The sequence below is a fragment of the Puma concolor genome, chromosome C1 (assembly GCF_028749965.1).
Source record: "Puma concolor isolate L17-30 chromosome C1, mPumCon1.1.hap2, whole genome shotgun sequence".
NCBI classification, from domain to species: domain Eukaryota; kingdom Metazoa; phylum Chordata; class Mammalia; order Carnivora; family Felidae; genus Puma; species Puma concolor.
Window position 1 is genome coordinate 123,937,616 of NC_141674.1, and position 21,796 is coordinate 123,959,411.

Consider the following 21,796-nt stretch of genomic DNA (forward strand, 5'->3'; position numbering starts at 1 on the left):
GGCTGAGAATATTTGAAAGGTGCCCCTCACTCCCTTCAGAGTCCTATGGCCTCCACATCCAAGGTGATTATACTTACTAATCATTAGTGGTTGAGGTGCAACTAAATCAATGTAGCAGGCTTTTTGTTTAATTAATTATGGTTAGAATTAGAAATGTGGGAGGAAAGTAACACAATAGATACCATCTTGATTTCTTAAGGAAAGCAATCCATTACATTACTTTATCAACCTTGACATTGTTAGGCTAGGTAGGATTCCTACTATATTCTCTTCCACTCTCCATGGATTCAGGAGAAGGGAAGGGAATGTCACTTACACCTAAAAGAGACAAAACTCAACTTTTCCCAGCCCACACCTTCCTCTGTCCCTTTCAACACCTCCTATGTGCACTCATTTCTATACTATCTTAGGTTGGGAGATTTTATTACAACACATTTTTAGATCCCATCCCCTAGTTTCTGACTCAGTAGACGTGGGAAAAGTTCCAATAATTTGCATTTCTAACATGTTTCCAGATGCGGATGCTGCTGGTCCAGAGAATACACTTACAAAATCATTACCAAAGATGTGTATTTCTGACAAACATGGCAAATTGCTACTGCAGTCTGAGCATGCCCTATGCCTTTAGACTGCCAGTCCACCCCTCTCCACAAACCCAACATTAACAAGAAAAGGCACCTCATGTATAGGCCCCATCCAAAAACATTCCCTTCAACTCATCTAATGTTCCCTTTCTAAAGCGCATGTTACTAATTTGCTGTCTCCTGTTGCTTGGCACTGACACAGTTCTCAGGTCTAAGCTCTGGGCTTCTCTCCTTTATGAACATATCCGATGACACGGCTTGCAGCACCTGTGGGCAATAGTTCACCTGGCCCATGTAAGGACCTGGCATCTTATATGTGTGTATGTAAAATGATATGCCCTTTTATAGAATACTCAATACCCTAGAAAACAGAATAGAATATCAGCATAGAGAAAGATACTAAATTATAAAGATACTATTACAAATTATAAAGATGATAGATAAACAAATAAATAAAATTTATGTACCTTCCATATTTTTAGTTTTCTGGAATAGGAATTTTGGGGTTTTTTTTAAATTGTTTAAAATATAATTTATTGTCAAATTGGCTAACAGTGTGTACAGTGTGCTCTTGGTTTTGGGGGTAGATTCCCGTGATTTATCACTTACATACAACATCCAGTGCTCATCCCAACAAGTGACTTCCTCAATGCCCATCACCAATTTTCCCCTCTCCCCCAAACACCCCCCCATGAACCCTCAGTTTGTTCTCTGTATTTAAGAGTCTCTTATGGTTTGCTTCGCTCTAACTATTTTTCCCCCTTCCCTTCTCCCATGGTCTTCTGTTAAGTTTTCAAGTTCCACATAGGAGTTAAAACATATGTATCTTGTCTTTCTCCAACTTATTTCACTTAGCATGACAACCTCCAGTTCCATCCACGTTGCTGCAAATGGCATGATTTCATTCTTCCTCATTGCCAAGTAGTGTTCCATTGAACATATAAACCACATCTTCTTTATCCATTCCTCAGTTTATGGACATTTAGGCTCTTTCCATAACTTGACTATTGTTGAAAGTGCTGCTATCCAAAGGATACAGGAGTACTGATTCATAGGGGCACATGTACCCCAATGTTTATGGAATAGGAATTTTGAAAGTAGGTTCTGTTTATGGACTTTAAAAAGGTCCCTACTCCTCCTTTCCTAGGAATGGTCTGGCTGCTGAGGGAGTATGTCCTGATCTTAGTCTGACCCTTATTCTCCTCTCACCTTCTATGGATTCCCTTCACTCCTTTCAGGTGAAATGAGAGGTTAAAGCAGGATTATATGCCTATTACTGGTCTCTTCAAGAAGAGATTTTGTTGGGGCGCCTGGGTGGCTCAGTTGGTTAAGCGTCCGACTTCAGCTCAGGTCACAATCTCACAGTCCGTGAGTTCGAGCCCCGCGTTGGGCTCTGGGCCGATGGCTCAGAGCCCGGAGCCTGCTTCAGATTCTGTGTCTCCTTCTCTCTCTGCCCCTCCCCTGTTCATGCTCTGTCACTCTCTGTCTCAAAAATAAATAAACGTTAAAACAAATTTTTTTAAAAAAAAAATTAAAAAAAAAAGAAGAGATTTTGTTGTTTTAACTAAAAGGCACCTGTTCCTTTTGCTGGCACTACTGCATCAGTCAAGGAAATCAGGATTCTGCCTTTTCATGGTCTCAGTGTGTTTCCAACACTTACCAACTGCCCTCTTCTTATGTCTTTACAGCTTTTAACCACTCAGTCTCAGACTCTCTCAGGAGAGCCCTCACCAGGAATTCAGCACTGAGTGTTCTGAGAGTAAGGTGATTTACTGAGCCTGAGCATGTTTATACTCACTTTGTTGGGGTCACTTATTATTCGGCAGTAATAAGACTACCATTCAATATCATCTCTGGCAATTTATTTACAATGCCCCAGTCCAGGCATGTGATGTGATTATGCTCTAACTTGTGACCGTGGACGGGAAGATTGCCAGTGTTAGGTGGACTTCTGCACTCAAGCACTTCTGCACTTAAGTGGTATCAACTGTCACAACAGCCCCATTGACCTCCACTGTAAATGGGCATAGAAATTTGAGGAGGAAAACTAAACCATCCAAATAAAAGAAGGACTTTAGGAGAACAATATACTCCTGTCCTTTTTTTTTTTTTTTTTTTCTGTGACTTATTTCTACTCTTGTAGGCTAAATGCTACAGCTATTTTCCTTGGCTACCTAGAACTTTCCAGAGCCCCACAAGGGTAGGTTCCCCTCATTTCTCCAAGGTGGGTCAGACTCCTACCATCCTTCCTCTGCACACTTAGAGTAATGAACATTACTGACCTTGGCATTCTCCCACCTTCAGCTTCTTCATGCTACTACTCCCAGGATGATCATTCTAAAAAAATGTTCTGTCTTGGAGCATAATGCTTATGAAGACTTTTAGACAAAATCTAAATCCATTGGCATTTTACACACAGTCCTTCAGAACCCAGCAGAATCCTTGCTTTCCAGCCCCTTATTCTTCCATTGTCTCTTCCATGAACACCTCATCAGTCACACCACTGTATTCTTCTCTCTATACCAGCCCTGTTAGGCTTCAAATGCCTCCAATGAAAAATAGCACTACTACCTAAGACTTCATATGGGTCATATATGTGATTTCACCTGCCTGAAATGGCCTTCTCCAACTTTCCACTTGGTTCAATTATATCTCAATTATTTCTCAGGCAATTTGGCTTAAGAACAGATATAGAGGGGAGAAAACATGATAAATCTTTTTTTGGCTAGAGCTCCTCAACCTTTTCCCTTCATTACCACAAATGCTTCTGCTAAGGTAAAACAAGTTTTTTAGTTATGTGCATTTCCCTTACTCAGTGCTAGTTGTAAATCTATTCTCCCAGACCTTAACTCCTGAATCAAGAAAGCTTATAGATGGTTTCACAAGCAATAATTATTATTGTAGTAAATCTGATGCATCTCCTTTGGGAGGAAACTCCTTGAGACTTGGGAGTCATGGTCAAAAGATAATGAAGGTGCATCAAGTTTGGTTTTAAGTGTTGGGAGATCTCCAGGCCCAGATTAAGGATTTTGAATTAGAGGGCAAATTTTGGTAAATTTAACTGGAATAAAAGTATGTAGTTGTTTTAAAAGAATTCAAGAGTGCAAGTCCACAATAATTATATCCAGGACACTAAAATAACACAGGAAACTGATCATAAAACAAATATTAGTAATCTTTCAGAACTGATGGAATAATGAGAAGTGACAATATGTGGGTAATTGTGGTCAAGGTTTTCCTAGCTGGGGAAAAAAAGTCACTTCAGGGGTTAATGAGACAGTTTCATATAATGTCTAATAATGCCTGCCAGATTTCTGCCTCCCCACCAAAAAAACAAAAACAAAATCAAAAAACAAAAAACAAACAAACAAACAAAAAACCTCCAGTTATCAATAGGCACAAAGAACAAGCTATGCTGAAATAACCTAATTTACCTTTTAGAAGAGGTCAATACATCTGGAGAAATACCACATATCTAATACAAATGGGTGCAGATTGATACTGTTTGCTTGCTTTTGATATCCTCAGGCATGGATTAGTAGTCTTTTTCTCCTTAACCCTAATACAGCTTTTAGTAATTAACATTGGTATTCTTAAAAGTTCAACAATAATTCATCCCTTATAAATATATGCCATATTAACTCATTATCAATTAATAAGTTACACAATTACTTTATAATTGCTTATAAGACATCTATTTACAAAATGAATTCATTGGCATGGGAACATGCTTTGTTGCATTTGGGTTTTAAATGCATTGGGATTCATTCGTCTAAAACCACATTTTTACGTGCATAAAATATTCCAACAAGCTATTGAGGGGGTATGGAATAATTATATTTCTTTGAAATATTGCAAAATTAAGACTGTAAATATGTTCTCAGTAAGAAAGGTCCTTATCAAATCTGGATATTGGTGACGTTTGTCTTCTGTTATGGCTATATCCCTTCCATGCATAATTTTTCTCCCTCCTTTCATTTCCACCAGCCACTAATCACATCCTCTCAAATGTCCTCATGATTTCTCCATCCTCTTCTAAACTTTACAGCTATCTAAATCAGCCCATAGCAAAAACTTCTAAATTGGCTATTTATACCCGATGAACCTGGAGTTTTGCCAGTTTCTTTGAATATAGTTTCTGCCTTCAAAGACCTTTTCTCCCCCCACGCTACAACATCTGTAATATCTACACACATTTCACAATAAGTAACATTTTATTTTCCATAAATTATAGTGACTGTAAGTAATGTGTACAAACTACATAGAATTGACTTGTAAGTTTGTCTGGAAGCTGTATGGGAGAAATGGTGGAATACCAAAAGAAATGCTAAATGGTGAAGAGGAAAGAGCCAAGAAATATTTCCAGGAAGAATGTAGTATCTAAGCCTTGTCTTTAATTTGGGGGTGGAGGAAGGAGATCATTGCCCTTGGGAAAGTATTTCAAACTCCAAGATAGGATTTGACAATTGATGAGATTTTTCCAAGACTCCTGAAATCCATTCACACAAAATCACAAAAGCAGCACTACATTAACCTTAGTATAAACAAGGCAGGGTGGCTACCATAGCCTACCTGAACTGATGATTGTTAAGGGAGCCAAAGATGCTAGAACGTGAGGCAGAAATTATCAAGAATAATAAAAATAGCAGCAAAGAAAGAGTTGCAAGATAACCTGCATATCCCTTTACATAATTGTGCACATTTATTGCCACCATCAATTCATTAATATTTATGACTGTGAAGGCCTACTATGTACCAAGTATTTTATAAACATTGTTTTAATACTCAAAACAGTCTTGTAGATATTTTTATCCCCATATTAAAAATAAGTAAATATCCCAGAGAGGCTAAGTCATTTACCCTATATCACAGAGCTATGGAATAAAGAAACTAATATTTAGTAGCTTTATTCAGAAGTCTACTTGTTTTGCTATACCATGATGCTTACTTTCTTACCCTGACTTAAATATTTTTTCAAGGTCCTTCTGTTGGAAGTTCAACAAGGTGCTCTGCCCTTAAAGGAAAATTCTCAAGGATATTGCTCTGTCTCAGTAGGGCCATGGTAACTGATAGTACCATCATCATAACCTGAAGTAATGGCCATCTATGATCATTACTCCATGGAGTGTAATACGGCCAGTTTCAACAAAGTAGTTCTTTTTGTTCCAGGCTATTTTTTCCAACTCATTAGTTTCAGTGGAATATGCCTGTTGATTCACAAATTCACCTTCCCTGCATTGTAGAAATTGGATGAGATCTCAGACAACTAAATAACCAGATTTCTACTTCTCACTTTCACCTGCCCAAGATCACTTCCAGAAGCCAAAATCTTGGGTCAATCCTACAAGCTCATAATCTAAGGTGCTTTTTAGAAGACCTGTATTCAAAAGCATCTTTCTGTTCCATACCACCAGTCCCAAGCATTTATCAGTGATATCTCAGAGTGCTTTCCACAAGTACTTCCATTACATCTTTGCTTAACTTTTTCCCATTAGCCCCATTAGTACAGAGATGGAGTCTGGTTTATGTTTGTAATCCCAAAACCTAGCACAATGTCTGACCCACAATGGATACTCATTCAACATGCGTGGAATGAAAGAATGAGTGAGTGAATGATTGAATTCATTCAGGCATTCAATCCTTAATGAGCACCCCTAACATGCTGCACAACTGGTCTGATAATGGAAGACAGTGAGGAATATGACAATTTGAGCTCCTGCCCTCTTAGGGCCTCCACATTTTAGTGGAATAAATAAATAATAAGTGAATGAGTAACCACATCTATTCAGATAATAATGGTAGCTTATCTTAATAGACCACTATGTTCCAACTAAAAACTATGTCCGAACTAAATTGGAGGCAAAACCTAGCTAATGGGAATTCTGAAGAAGGTTGGAACGTAGGCAGAAGAAAAATGATCACAGATTGAAAACTTGAAATACAAGGAATGAAGAGCAAAGTGATAAAAACGTAGATAAATCTAAATGAATGTTGACATAAATCAATGATAATATTCTGTGGTATTCCAAGTCAGATTAAAAATAAAGTATACAACGACAACCAAAAATAATTAAACGTCTCTGGAAAGCAGCACATGAAGTCCTACTTACTAGATCCATTTTTTCCAACATGAAAGGGCAAGATATCAGGGAAGTTCTGGAGGCAAAGAGAAGTGAAAAAATAGGGGCAATAAAACACACACACACACACACACACACACACACACACACACACACACACACACACACATTGAGAAATTTCACAAAAGGCACCCTAAAAGTCATCTACTCCACCACCTTCATTGACATGTTAAGAAAGTGAGGGTCAGAGACCAAAAAGGAAGTTAGCTTCTGTGGAATGGGTTAACCAGTGGGGACAGAACGTGGTCTACCTTCCATCTCATCACATTTACAATACCTGTGACCAAGAATCAAAGACCCTTAAGTCAATTTGACAACAACACGCATCTCATCACATTTACAATACCTGTGACCAAGAATCAAAGACCCTTAAGTCATTTGACAACATTACTTCAATCAAACCCATCATTTATTGCTAAAATGCAAGAGCACTACTCTTACTTAATCTCCTTTGTCCTTCCAGCTTTCAGCTCTCATTTGTACAAGCAAAAGGTGTAAATTCCTGATAAAACTGTGGCTTAGAGCATACTTTTTTTACCTTTTTATTTTACATCTCCTGAGTGGCAAACCAGATATCCAGCCCCACAGAAAGAGAGTCACAAGAGAAATGACTTTCCAGGCAACTCCCATCTTCACCCTCCACCTCCCCTAAAATTGCTTCAACTTCCCCCAAACAACAGCAGTTCTTCATATCATACTTTATGCAAAAACTGAACTATGCTCCTTCACTGATTCCAGCTTTCTAACCATGTTAAAGAGTATTAAACATTAAGCAGCCATTTCTGAGGAAGCAACTCCTTTAACTTTAGAAGAAGAAATACACTGAACATTTTCTTAACCTTTAAAACATGTCAAGGACATAAATCAAAATACACCAAATTGCCTCCTGGTGAAAAACACACTTCTTTAACACAAATGCCTTGGCAATTCTGTAGGCAAGAGGTCATTTTCTTCAAGAAATGTTCAGAATGGGTATATTTCCTTTAGTGTTTTACAAAAAATAACTTACATTTCATGCTGAGTGGCTGACAATTCAAGGTCTGAGGAAAACAAAATAAAAACGAAACCAGGAAAAGGTCATTTTAGAGATTCCCAACAAGGGTTGCTGAACTGTTACAGAATAAGAGTAGCAATGTACCGCCAGCAGCATGAGGACGTTAAACATTGCCTTGCTTTTAGAAAGTAGTTAGATTTTCTTTTTCATCTCCTGAACTTTTAGGCACTTTTGACAGTAGCACTGCTGATACTCATGAAGACCATCTGTCTCTTTGAACACCTATTGCATAAGCCCCCTGTTTAGACCAAACAGTTCCTCTTCCTAATGTGATTTCTTTAGAATCATAGGTCACAAATGAAAACCAAGATAACTATATACTGATCTAACAGCTTCAATTTATAGATAAGGAACCTGAAAGGTGAAAAGATTTGTCCCTGGTTGTGCTCTCAGCTAGTGAAGCAAGAACCCGAGCTTCTGAGACTCAGTGTGATGGTCTTTTTACCATTATCATTTGGGCTACAGTTTTTAAAACATTATACATAAACACCAGAGCAAACCCTTTCTCTTTTTTAGACACAACATTCTTGTCTATATTTCTTTCTTTTTATACCTCCCCCTGCCTTTTTTTTTTTTCTTTTTGGGCTAATTTAGAAAGTTGTTTGTAAAATCTCCGTTCTCTTGACATCCAGGGATTCTTGAATAGATTTTGCTACAACTTATTTTAAGGAGCAAAGAAAAATAAAATTATCTCTGGGCAACAACAACAACGACAACAACAACAACAAAACATCTAAACCAAGAGAATAGGAGAATGGGATAAGAACGATGGAAAATAAAGTTAATATATGCAGCTATTTTTTTTTTCTGCAATAAAACATCGTATGAGCCAAATGGCAGCTTCTCCATGGCAGGTTTATTATAAGGACCCAATCTCATCACAAATAGCTTTCAGATTCAGCGGTGGGGCAGAGACTGTCTGCCTTAATAAAGGACAGTTAAGGTTGAATGTATTTAAGTAGCAGTTACCTCAGAACACAGAAAGTGGTGCATTAGGCTCATTAGCTCATAGGGGGGTGAAGTGGCTAAGGCAGTTCCATTAAACAAGACAATCCAAAGTGAGATAAAAGTGATTAAATGGTATCTCCAAGATAGACACTAAAATATGATACTGCTGTATTACTTTTAGCAGTTGGCAGTGATGTGTGATAACTCAAGACTGTTCCATGAAATAATTTTTTTGTGGCTTTGGACCCTTGTAAGAGGATTTCTAGTTAATTTAGTCAGGATTTTATTGTTTCCAGTTCTCAAGTAGGAAAAGAAAGAGGCCATTTTTATCTAGTGTTCCATTCCAAGAGTTATACTTCAAACTGGTTTTACTGGAAATCTGGAAATTTTAACATTGCCTCTATATCTAAGTAAGCCTAAAACCAAAGAGTAAAAAAATGAATAAATTTTAAGTATCTTTTCCTTTAAATATATACATAACTGAAGCAAGCAATATCAGAACTTAGGCAACTGCTCCCATTTCCTAGTTAAGTTGGCTGAGTAGATGTGTCCTAAGTACAGTTTGATGAACAGTGCAAATATCATAATATCCTAATACTCATGTGTGTTCTAACAGCATTTTAAAAACTGTGACCACCTTTGACACTCTTAACTCATGAAAAGAGTTGAGATGCCATGAAAAGAGTCCTCTAAGTGGGCATCAATAGTCCTTGTTCTGCTTTTGGCTCTGATGTAGAAGATCAACCTGTTTTTATTATATTATGCTTCAGTAGGCTATAACCTCCAAATCTCAGTGGCTTACAACAAACGTGTTTCTTGCTTGTGTTTTATGTCGGATTAGTGTAGATGGCACCTGTTCTACGTCTTCTTCATTCTGAGACCCAGGCTTAATCAGCAGTTCCTAGTGGGCACAGAATTCTTGTGGCAGCAGGGGAAAAAAAGCAAGTCACATGACAAAGCCTGACTTGAAAGAAGCATAAAGTGTTTATTGTCATGGTAGAACAGCAGAAAATTGAGAAAAATATACAATCTACCACAGATTATTCTCTTATTCAAACGTACACTTCCTTCTTTTATGTCCCCCCAAATATATTCATCCTCCCTTGAAAAAAAGTCATAAAAGTCTCACATAATTAGAGTATAAGACCCATGTTCTGAGACTTCTTGAAAGTACCTAAAGTCTAATCTAGATGTGGCACCTCTTGATCAAGAAACCTATGAACTAAGAAAACTACTTATATGTCCCTCATACATCCAACAGATAGTCAAAGAGGGATAATCATAATACACAGTTCCATCCAGAAAGGAGAACTGGAGGCCCAAAGGATTACCAGACTATACCAATTCTAAAATCCTGTTTGCAAGAGCCCACTTATCGAGGACTGGGGGATTATCTCTCTTTAGATCCCAATTTTAGTTCTTGGCTCTGTCCTCTAGGAATCCTTAATTTCCCATTATCCTTCTTGAACCCATATGAAGACAACATTGGAGCTCCTTTAAAAGGTTGCAAAGCTTTATCTGTCTGCTATTTGCAGAAGTTTGAAACGCTAAAAATCATAATAAATCTCAAATATTCACAGATTATTTTAATCCACACTGAGAATTCTTTGGGCCACATAACCTTCTCAAAATTCAGCTTGGCTTTTTATCAGTTTGATTCCATTCAACTCCAGTGCAAATAGCCACATTCATTATTATTTTTCAGAGTGACCTCTGTCTTTCTCACTACTTAATTTCAAACATGAGTTTATCTAGCTCCTATGAGAGAGCATATCCTAAGTCTGTTTTCCATAAGCTCTTTTGCCCAAATGAAAATATTTACTAGTCATCACATTGATAAACAAACAGATCAATGGCCTCATCCTTGATTTGTTCTCTGCCTCTAGTCTGGGTATTAACTAGCTCTGTGCTCAAGTATTTCTCAAAATCATCCTTCACCAGTTGATGATGGGAAACAGTGCCACCTTTCAACATTAATAATGAAGGAAAACCAATTAGGAATAGTTTTCAAATGCAATGGTTATATTTTAATCTTATAATTTATAAAATATACAACTATAAGATACTATTGTGAATTAAACACATTAATTTATACTTCATTCACCATCATGGGATACATGATGCAATACATGTGCAATATATAATTTTTTCTTACTGCAGAATATGCTTGGTAAGAAAATGAACTAAAGAACATACCTCATTAATTCCACAACCTCATAGAGGCCAAGGTACCTATTTTAGGAAACACAAATCCATTAATGTTTTCTCCACATGCAAGAGCAAAGTCTAGCCAAGGAGAAGTAATTTACCCAATATTCTACTGTTAGATGGTAGAGCCTACAGCTGGATCTTGACTCACAGTTTGTTCATCTTTCCACCCAACAGGACCACACTCCATCATGGTTATACACAAGTAAGTTCATTACTATTACTAGGTATGACTTTGAAACATCTTAAATTGCCAATACCTGACCACTTTTGACTTTCAAGAACCTCACTTGTTTATAGTTTACCTAATACTATAGTCATTTTTCCCATGTGTTTTGGAGTTTAGACCTCTTTTCCTTGAGGCATGCATTCCAACACATAAGGTGTATTTCACTTGATTTGGGTGATCCATGTGATTATTTGTAAAGTACCCATAAATAGGATTAAATACCACTGAATTATGTCAGCATGTTGGGATACATCTCTGAAAGTGGGAGTGCCAAGAGAATCCATGAAATAGATGTAATTTATACCAATTTCCCTGTGAAGGGTACTCCTGATTATAATTTCTTACCTAAACATGGAATCAAAGATTTGTTATCCGTGTTGATTTTCCTGTAATTATTTTGAAGTGTTGTGTTGGTAGACTGACTGGGCTTAGATCACTCACCCACCCAACATTTAGTCATAGCTAGCCATGTAAAACGTAATACCTAACCCTTCCTCTAACTATTCAATCCCACGTCTGTTCATTCCTTAGAAAATCAAACTAGCTGCTACAAAGTTGAAGAAAGCGTAGGTCTATCCACCCAGGAAGACACACCAATGTGGATTTTTTTATTATTATTATTGCTGTGAGAGACTTAGTAAAAAGCAAGATGGCTGAAGATGTATGAAGTTACACTAACTCACAACCCATGTAACAACTGGTGACAAATAGTCCTGGAATGGGAATTATTACAATTATTTTCCAAACTTTTTGATTATGTTAATGTGTTTCAGTTTGATGCTCTTCTGATTTTCACATCAATCTAGTATGACTAACACTAATCGGAAGAAAGCAAGTTTTATCCTAAAGTTCTGTGGTCAATAGTTCTTTGTTGGAATATTTCCTTGTATAATTACTTTCTATCTATGCCAAATAAGACAGACTTTCTATTTACATAAGTAATATTTTTTCTTAAAATACATTTATTTAAATTAAAAAGGCAAGTCAAAAGAAAAATAATAAGTAATAGTTTGGGTGGTATGGAAATTACTGTGAAACCTTGTTTTAGAATACATCTCGAACCAGCATCGTTCTTAGCAAGTTTGCCTTCTAGGAGACAATTTGAAATTCTGTGTGAATATTGTAATGTAATACCATAGAAGTTTAGTAGGCAGGAACCAAGGGTGCTAGAAGCCCTACAATCAATTGTGAGACATCCACCCCAAAACAATATTCCAATAGACATTTATATAAATGAATCTTCTGTTTTGTCATAGTAAATGTTTTGAAATAAAATTTATATGCTGTAATTACGCAGCCTAATACACTTTTACAAATAAATACACCTGTGTAACCACTACCTAGAACAATATACAGAGCATGACTACTATCTCAGTAATTTTCTTCATGTTCCCCAAGCTCCTCTCCACTACCAAGTTAACTATTCTGACCACATATTAGTTTTTGCCTCTTTTGAATTTCATATAAATCAAGTAATTCTTTACACACTATTTTTTTGTAGTGATACTTTATTTTTTAATTTTTTAATATGAAATTTATTGTCAAATTGGTTTCCATACAACACCCAGGGCTCATCCTAACAGGTGCCCTCAATGCCCATCACCCACTTTCCCCTCCCTCCCATCACCCCATCAACCCTCAGTTTATTCTCAGTTTTTAAGAGTTTCTTATGGTTTGCCTCCCTTTTTTTTTTTTTTTCACTTTTCTGTGGATCCTGAGAAATTTTACACACTCTTTAATTATTGGCTTCTTTTGTTTAACGTTGTGTTTGCAAGATTCACCCATGTTACTGTAGGTAGTGGTGGTTTGTTCACTCTCATTGCCACTTTCTGTTGAATATATATACCTGTGGTTAGTACTGTTGGGTCATAGAGTAGGCATATGCTCATCTTGAGTAACCCTTCCCACAGTTTCCAAAAATGATTTTACTAATTTATAATTCCTTCAGCATTGTATGAGAATTCAATTGCACTACATCTTTATTTGTTATTGTCAGGCTTGGGTCTTTTTATAAACCATGTTTTGAGTGGATGAATTTAATTTTAAGCATCTGAGCCTAGATTCTATTTGTTTATGAACAGTAGTATTTTTGTAAGGTTTTAATATTAACTGGTTTTCTGATATTCAACTATTACATAAAAGTAGGGAAGACTGTATCCTATTTTATTATAAACTTTAACAAAAGATGTTCATTCTATCCAAAAATCATGTCATTGATGGAAAGATGATTTGTGCTCCTTGAGTCTGAAATAAAACCAACATAGCCATATTCATTTATATTTCTAGGTGCCACATTCACAATGCTTCCATGTAGAAAAAAGAAATATAGAGGACTACATATTATGTGTTCTAGTGTTTATTCCTGTGCATGTCTGAACATTTCTATATTTAAATACATATTATTTAATCAAATTATTTCCCTTAATGTTCTTTATAATTAGGACATTATAATGATACTTTTAATTAGTGTGTAGTTAGGTTATTAAGTACATATATTTACATTTCAGGATAGTAAAAAGGAGTTTGTAAAGTATGTCTTATAAAAATGGTGTATTGGTTTGATAAGGACTGGGAACTGCTCCAACCAATAAAACTGTGTCTTTGAACTGTAAATCATTTTAGGGTAAATAAATGTGGGAAAAAACCTGAGATGTCCAAGGGAATCCTGTGAATAAGGTCTTTCATCCATTTTCAGGCCTCAGTATTCTCTGCCACATTTAACATCCTTCCCTATCCATCACAGAATGCATGACATTGTATGGTCAGGAGCTTTAGTAGTTCCTCTATAATAGGAGTAATGGTCATACTTACCCACTCAGAAATATGACTTGAAACACCTCTTTTTTAACATTTTAACCTTTTCTTTCATTCCACAAAAATGGCATTTTTTAGAAACAGCATTTTGTAAAAGCAGAAACTTGCTTTATTATAATCTCAGGATTTGTTCCAAGAGATCAAAGATAGGGGTGATACATGGCCTTTCAAACTTCTACATGACTCTCCACCAGTAACAACTTTGCCAAAACACTTTTACTTCCTTAAAAATGCATGTTAAATAATCTTAACCTGCTTTAAATAGCTATGCCCATGGAAAGTCTGCTTACTGTAATGTAGACAATATAGGCTGCAAATAAATCCATTAGTTCTAGAAAATGACCAATAAGAACAGCCTTGGTAAAGACTTCAGCAATTTAGTTACCAGTGCTGGGTGATGCTCATGCAGGTATTTATCTATGTCTAAGTAAATAGTGGAAAGATGGAAACCTAGCTTGGAAATTCTCACGAGAAAGAGTTCAAGAGGGATCAGTGTAAGCAAAACTGATGTAACAGTTACAGAATTAAAATTTATCACCTGGGGTCATGTTATTTCCTTAATAGATGAAACCCCAGTTATACAGAATGAAATTAAACTGAAAACCTTCAATTTATCAGGAAGTGTTCTATCTTTGAGTTTTGAGAAAAAGAGCTGAATATCTCACAAAGTAAAAACAAAAAGGAAAAATAAGCAAAGATTGTCTGCCAGTGACAAGAATAAAGAAATCAGAAGGCATGTTTGTTAAATTTATGTATAATCCAAAACTAGGAATAAGGGCTAAAATCTTAGGTAACAGAATTGGTATCCAAAGCGGCCCTGACAAGCTGAAACTGCACCAGTGGTTCTCAACTCTGGCTGCATGTTAGCAGCAGCTGGGGAGCTTTAAAAGACCAGCCAGGCCTGGGATCCACTCACAGAGATTCTAATTCAATTAGCCTGGGTCAAGGCCCAGGCATCAATAGTTTTTAAGTGGTCCCTAGGCAATTCTAAAACATACTCAGGGTTGAGACCACTGCCTTAGATCATGCCAAAGTTCACTCTAATAAGAGGTCAGATGCCATGACTGTCAGCAATGGTGGGCAGGTGATTGAGAGAAAAATGATACGGTACAGACATAGCTGCTGTCTTGGAATGGAAAAAAGATTCAGAGAGAAACATTAAAATCTACAAGTAACAGTAATGGATACCATCATCAGGTATTTTCCAAACGTTTTTTTTTTTTTTTTTTTTTTATTTATTTTTGGGACAGAGAGAGACAGAGCATGAACGGAGGAGGGGCAGAGAGAGAGGGAGACACATCATCAGGTATTTTCTATATGCCAGGCACTGAGCTGAGGTGCAGAAACATGAAATAAGTAAATTCACCGTATATTAAAAAATGAGTCGAGGGGCGCCTGGGTGGCGCAGTCGGTTAAGCGTCCGACTTCAGCCAGGTCACGATCTCGCGGTCCGTGAGTTCGAGCCCCGCGTCAGGCTCTGGGCTGATGGCTCAGAGCCTGGAGCCTGTTTCCGATTCTGTGTCTCCCTCTCTCTCTGCCCCTCCCCCGTTCATGCTCTGTCTCTCTCTGTCCCAAAAATAAATAAACGTTGAAAAAAAAAAATTAAAAAAAAAAAAAAATGAGTCGAGAGGTAAATGTATAAAGATGCATGGAAAATTTGGTGAAAGATAGCCAAAAAAGTAGTTGATGGTTGCCTTTGGAATATGGGGTTAAAGGAAGACTTATTTTTATTATGTAATTATATACTCATTTGGACTTTTTTTTTTTTCATTTTCAATAAGTGAATTATAATCATACTGATTTTTAAAACATTTAGATAATTTCTTATCTTAGTGAAGACTATTATTTCCAGCTATGACCCCCAATTCAAGCCATTTGTTGGTTCTGTCTCTGATAAAAATAATCAGGATTTTAGGATAATCCCCTCTGTTCATCGCTGATTCATTACACATACCTTCAATGAGCTCCCTAATTAGCAATAGACCCCAATACTTTTACCTGACACTAGATCGGAACTTGCTGAAGGTCAGACTAGTCCAAATCAGTTAATACTGTGCCAGAGAAAACTGCAGTTTGGAGTACACTGCCAGTGGTAGAGTAACAGAAACACTGAGGGCTTTACAGTTCTGTGCCTATGTGTGGGGTTAGCAGATGGGCTAGGAGTAAGCCTGCTACTGCTGTGAGGGAAGATGATGGGGATAAAATAGAATTTGCATTAGCTTTCAAACCTTTTTGTCATTCCCTCAGGTTGCCAAAGCTCTACAGAACTTTCAGCTCTCCATTCTATTGATCAGGTTCACCTCTGATGTTATCTTTAAGCATGCATCCCCAGAGCAGGAACTTGGGGGTTATTAAGGATGGGAAAAGAGGAAATTGTCTGATCTCTCCTCTTACCCCCTACACACTTACTCCAACCCTTGCTCAAACCATCTGCCAGCAAGAAAGCACTTTCCTTTCATATAAAGAGCACCAGCCCAGGGAATAAGGACACCTGGGATCTATTGCTAATTTTAGTGCATGGTTGTCCACTCCATCTGTGAAAGTAGGAAGTTTGAAAGGATACATTCCAACTTTTTTTGCTATGTTTTCCATATTTGGATGGTGCTTATATTTAGCAAAATATTAGCCTTTATGATACTAATGTATCCCAACTTCAGCTTACTTGAAAACAGTGGCTTATAAAATTTAGACCCAAAAGATAGATATAATGTAGATTGCCATGTCATCCAAACACCCAATTTCATCACAAAATGGCTTTTTGTACACATCACCCAGACAATCCATTCCCATTCTCAATAGTCCACGTGGCCTGTAGAATTAGAGACCCAGATCATTACAGTGTCCTCATTGCCACAATAAACTCTGGTGTTGTATTTCAAATACTGAATGTTCTTCTTATACGTAACTGGAGAGTTTTAGAGTTGCATGCTTAGATTTATCTGAGTGCAGCAAGTGTAATAAGTAATACCGTGTAAATATGAAAGAAGCCTTAGGACCCTTATAGAAGCTATATTCTACTAGTATAGTATAAAGGAGACATCACGTCCTTGTTTTCAAACAATTTTTTTTAATTTTTTTAAATGTTTTTATTTATTTTTGAGACAGAGAGAGACAGAGCATGAGCAGGGGAGCAGCAGAGAGAGAGGGAGACACAGAATCCGAAGCAGGGTCCAGGTTCTGAGCTATCAGCACAAAGCCGGACACGGGGCTCGAACTCACGGACAGTGAGATCATGACCTGAGCTGAAGTCGGACGCTTAACCAACTGAGCCACCCAGGCGCCCCTCAAACAAATTTTAATCTATTTGAAGTTTTCTTCCTAAAATTACGTTAATAATTTAGATTAAAAAGTGAGATGGGATTATTTTAATGACTTAACCAGAAGAGTGACAGTTTATTGAAGAGATGATTAATATGGGAAACTCAATTCTATTCTTGAGAAAACAAGTATCAATGAATCCCTGTTCATGCATTTTAACAAAAAATTGTATGTTAAGCATTTCTACAAGAGAAATAATTATCAATCAAATTGATTTTCATTTCCAAACTTTTGTCATAAGTTATCACCATTCTTTATTCATCCTCTGACCCAGAGGAAAAAGAAAAAGCTAAAATGGGATCAAAGGGGAAAAAAAATCACATCTTGATTTACAGCTCATATTTTCTGATCAGATTTACAAATCCAGCCAAAGTGTTTAATCAATACAAAGCACTTAAAAATGATGTCAGTTATAGAATGTGCTCACCTGAAAATAGTTGCCTAAGCTAACTTTTTGTTTAAAAAAAGAAAACTTAAAACTTGTTTCTCTTTAGCACTTATTTCTCTAAATTAAATCTAAGCCCCAATACATGACATCAAATTTAACCTGCTTCTCTAGCTTTTATTGAAAAGGTTGTATTAAATAAGAGAATAAATATTCAAAAATAGCTGCCTAAGTATTAACAGAAAGAATTATGGGACTGTGAACAGGTCAAGGGCCTTTTTCCTTGCACAGAGAAGCCTGTATTTCACTTAGACTTATCGGAGTTAACCAACAGCTGCTGGGAATACCCCAGTGAGTTTCCAGGTATAAAGCACTGAATCAGAAGCATCCAGTTTCCTCCAGGCTAATGTTTAGAAATTAGGCCTCTTTAGCTCAGAAACAGAAAAATAAGAAAGTATTTGGTCTAAGGCAATAAGATCATGAAGGGTACAAGTGGAGTAAAAATGAACCAGATCATTAAACCTTAAACTATCAGCTGTAAGTTAACTCCTTTAACTTGAATGATGTCAGTTAGGATGGCCAAAGGGAAGCACAACTTTGAATAGTCAGTAGCAAGTATAACAAGCTGATGAGTCATAATAAGAAAACAATATATAAGTAATTTCTATAAGCATTTAGATTAATTTATGGTGATTCAGCCTCAAGTAATTTTGGGGAGGAAGTTAGTGATATTTTTATATCAACAGCAATAGTTGTGCCAGGTGCTTGATATGTGAGTTTTTCACTTAATTCTCACAGAAACTCTGTGAGCAGGTATTCCTATCTTTAATTTACAACTTATGAAGAGAAGCTCAAAAAGTTAAGTAAATTGCACTAGGTCACACCATAAGTGATGGAACTGGGATTTAAACCAAATTTGATCTGATTCCAGAGCCCACGAGCTTTCTTTTAAGCTGGGCTGTCTCTCAAAGATAAAAGACAACTCTGATATACAAAATACTTCTTAGAGTCACTGTCAGATGCATTATCATCTATTGCCACCATAATCGTGCAATCACTAAAACTTTAAAACCTGATGGCATAAAAAATAAACATTTACTATTGTCCACTAATCTATGGATAAGCTGAGAAGCTCTGATTATCTTGGCAGAATTTGGCCAATCTAACCTAGTCTTGCTTATAGGTCTTGCAGTCAATTAGTAGGTCAGCTGGGAACTGCCGATATAGAGTGTTCTCTGCTAGGATGATTTTTCTCTCTTTCACTTTGCCCTCCAGTAAGTTAGCCTGGGCTTGCTTCCATGACAAAAACTGTTCTAAGAAAGAGAATGGAAGCCAGCAAGCTTCCTCTGGAGACAGAGGTCCAGAGCTGGCATGCTTACACTTCCACTATATTTTGTTAGCCAAGGCAAGTCCAAAAGCCAATCCAGATTCAACAGATGAGGAAATAGATTTCACCTTTTGACAGGAAAAGCAGGAAAATCATATTGCAAAGAGCATGTACAGGGAGGAGTGAAGAGTTAGAACAATGTTTGCAACCAATCTGCCACAATAATGCACAGATGAAAAGAATAACAGTGTAGAACAGGAGTGATTACTCACCATTTATTTATTCATTCAACAAATATTACTTGGTCCTGAATGGTTCAGTGGGGAAATGGTTCACAAGGCATAAGTCTCCAAGAGTTCCCTTGAGTAGAAACACACAGGACAGGCTTAATTTCTCCAGAAACAAATAGTAGCAACATATGCAAAATGTTGTATACAAGGAAAACTCATTAGAGACTCAGTGCCCAACATTTGTACTAAAGGCTGTTAATAAAGGCATCTTCTGCCTAGCATTCACCTAAATTCCAGACTTCCAGAAGAAAAGCACATATTCAGCATAAACCACACTGTTTGCATTGCTTGGACACAGTGAGGCACTCTTATCAGTTAAGAGTGGAAATACTGGAAATATTGACTACAAATATTCCATTGGTCAAATTCTCAGATGCCAGCCACTGGCCAACCTTGTAGGCAAACTTTTCTAACAACAGCAGTATCAGCCTTGCTGTTAACTCAATTGTCAGACCTCTTTTATGCGCAATGCCCTTTGGATATCTTGGTATGGATGTCAAGTAAGCCGAAGTCTATATAGATCTTGAGTTCAGAGAAAAACTGGCCTGAAGGTAAAAATTTGGCAATCATCAATACAAATATGATATTTAAAATAATGACACTGGACAAGTTCCCCTGGGGAGTAAAACAAAGGTCCACAAACTGAGCTCTAGAACTTTCTAACATTTAGAGGTCAGAGAGACCAGAAGGAGTAAGAAGGGAGAAAAGGTGAGGAGGGAAAGGGAGAGAAGAAAAAAAAAAGCGGCAAAACACTGAGAAGGATAGGTAAAACTAGAAAGATAAGAGGGCCCTATACAAACCCTGGAAGGTGATAGATTGTCCATGAATATAAATAAAGCAAGCACAATCTGGTCGCACTCACTGTGTCCCCATCACCAGCCTTCTCTGAGCACTTAGCAAAGACGTTATAAAGCAGCAAATCCTGGAAGCATGCAGGACCAATGGGAGGAGAACTATCGTCATGTGAGGGAAGAACAGTCCAGCAATATGGGGAAGAATCAAGATACAAGCTATTAAATGACCTAATACATGTAAATCTCTTAGTCTGGTGCCTGAGACTGTAAATGCTACCACATTTATCATCATCTTCATCAACAACAAAAATATGAGCATTATCCAGGACTGACCTAGTTACAACAAATCTCATAAAAAGAGAAATGAACCACAATATGACTTAGATTTTCAAGATTTCCAAGAACCAGATAGGTCTTTCTTATCCCAGACCAAATCCTAGTATAATATTCTCCCTCTAAACACCTTACACTTACTCTAATACCTCTGAAATATACTGTATCCTTTTACAGAAATAAAATTGCATCTTTTTGCCCTGATTTTTGTCTGAAGTCTCAGCTCTATTTATATGTTGGACTGATTAGAACAGATTCTTTGAACAATCTAAAATAACACAAGTGTTTTTCTTAAATATTGCACCCTAGGCTCCACACATTAACTCCATTCTAAATCCAACCTGAATTGGGACTCAAGGATTGCTCAATTAGTGCTCAAGTAATGGTAGGTATTAGGATAATAAATGAAAAGCTAAAGAATGGGACCATCCTTTGGATTTTTGTTTTTCTCCCTTCTCCATCTCCCTCTCTTTTTCCATCTCTCTCTCCTTTCTCTCCCCAACCTTTTTTTTTTTATCATCATTGTTTTTAAAAGAATTTATACGTTGACCTTGGGCAGTCATGCTGACCAAGAATCACTATAAATATGGACATATTTTAGAGCAATTATTTTGAGACTGTGGGTATAACTCATTAGTGGACTGTAACATCTTTTTCATGATTTATTAATGTAATAGAATGGAATAGTTTACACTTGGCTAGTCTAAAAGAGAAATAAAAAGATAAAAAACAAAAACACCACAGTACATTTTATGTAGTAAGGATCAAAATAATTTCTTCAAGTTATGTGTTTGTGTGTGTGTGTGTGCACGCGCACGCACGTGCACACCCACATACTACATAGCAAGGAAAAGCATATTTCAGACTTGGTCATGATCCAAACATTCAAGAAACATACTCTAGAGAAATTACAACCAATTATTATTTTGTAATGCAGAAGACCATGGTCTTTATAATCAGTATCAACTGAAGTCACAAACACATAATAAACATACAGAATAAATGCACCTTCTGTGATTTCCACACACGCTCCAGAAGCTGCAAAATGCCCATTGTATGAGGTCTCATCCAGCTGATTCTACAATGCAGTACTGTGCAGGCATTTTCAAAATGCCTAACTGTTTCATTTTATTATCTGGATCAGAGGTAGTGAATATTTCCAATCCATAAAAATAGGCTTAACATTTTTATTCAAACATCAGTGGATTCTTGCAGGTTTTAGCAGCATTTGGGGACATCTTCGGCATGATTATTATATTGTCTGGCTGGAAACACAATTTGAGGTTTGCAAGGAGACATATGCCAAATCAAATTCCCTAACAGGAAGCTCAATGGACATAAATTTTGCAAATCAGACTTGGTACAGTATTGA